The sequence below is a fragment of the Tupaia chinensis genome, unplaced genomic scaffold (assembly GCF_000334495.1).
Source record: "Tupaia chinensis unplaced genomic scaffold, TupChi_1.0 Scaffold000348_1, whole genome shotgun sequence".
NCBI lineage: Eukaryota > Metazoa > Chordata > Mammalia > Scandentia > Tupaiidae > Tupaia > Tupaia belangeri.
In genome coordinates, this window is record NW_006159842.1 from 894,592 (window position 1) to 895,909 (window position 1,318).

The following is a 1,318-nucleotide window of genomic DNA, read 5'->3' on the forward strand; positions in this document are numbered from 1 at the left end:
CGCGTGTGCATGCATGCCCAAGATCCTGAGAGGAGAAAGGTGGAGAAGGGATGGCCATTCACCTTGGGGGGTGATTTCTCAATTTCTGTCTCTTTGTCTCTCTCTGTCTTTCTGGCGAGTGCACGTGCCCTATAGCAAAAACCTCTCCACAAAAAATAAAAATAAAAATGAACAAGGGGGCGACGCCAGCAGGTGGCATGATGGTTGAGGGCGCTGGAATCCCACATGGCCAACTGTGGCTGGATTCCTGGATCTGGTGGCTTGATTTCTCTCTCTCGCTCTGTTTCTCTCTGGTCAAGTGAAAATAAAGTTAAATAAGATAATTATTTAAAGAGAAAGAAAGAAAAGAAAAACCTGCGTGTCTTCAGCTCAAGGGAGGAAAGAGGTCCAGCCGCCCTGGGAGCCTCTCCAGGAGGTCCTGCATGCACACCTGTCCTCTGCTCACATTACACACCTGTTTCTGAGCGGGGCATGCCCTGGCTGTGGGCGGTGGGCGGCCCCTGGTCTGAGCCCTGGGTGGAAGCACAGAGAGAAGGCTGGGCGCTTTGAGGACCGGAAGCCCCAGGGCTAGGCCATGATTAGGTGTCAGACAAGAAAAGCAGGTTGGGGAGGGGCTGTCCCTCAGCCCCCATTCTTCCTCTCTTGACCAAAGTGCTCAGAGGCCAGCAGAGATGGCCTGGGGTCTGCAGAGGGCCAGGTACAGAAGGGAGCATGGAGGAAGGACTTAGGCACAGGTCCCTGCCTGGAGGTAGGCCGAGGAGATGAAGAACTGAGGGAAGGATCCCCGGGGACCAGTGTCCAGGAAGCGGGTAGAGGGGTGTTGGGGGATGAGGTACGAAGACAGGCCTGGCTCCTCCACTTCCTAACTGGGTCAACCTGCGCTAGTCAATTCACCTATCTGAGTTTTCTCGCCTGTAAAATGGGCATGTCAACAAGCTCGGCCTGGGCGAAATCATTGGATGTGCCCGGCCTCCTGGCGGCAGGGCAGGGAGGGGCGGGAGCAAGGGAGTCCCCACCCCGCCCCGCCCCGCCCCATGCCTACTTTGGGAACCTGGGACCCCACGCGGACCTCTCCCCGCAAGCCAGCCGGAGACGCCGGCGTCCAACCCGCCGACCCGCCCGGGCTCGGGCTGCAGCGGGTAAAGGCCTAGCTGACTCCGCCGCCTCTCTGATCCCGGCTGGGAGGCTGCGCTCGGCGGAGGTCAAGGGCGGGGCGGCGAGGAGTCTGGGCAAAGTCTGCCGGGAGTTCGCGCTCCGGACAAGCTGGACGGAGCTGGGACCCAAGTGGGGGGGGCTTCCTGCCAGCTCTCCCCCTTTG

The 1,318-nt window shown here is 59.6% G+C and overlaps 1 protein-coding gene across 1 annotated transcript in view; it reads left to right on the top strand.

The window, feature by feature from the left end:
- Window positions 1-1,078: 1,078 nt before the first annotated feature.
- Window positions 1,079-1,318, top strand: part of NLRX1 (NLR family member X1) — an 18,772-nt gene continuing 18,532 nt past the window's right edge. Inside the window, exon 1 of the mRNA XM_014589266.2 lies at window positions 1,079-1,139. The gene's annotated coding sequence lies outside the window, so the exon portion shown is untranslated. The remainder of the gene's footprint in view (window positions 1,140-1,318) is intronic.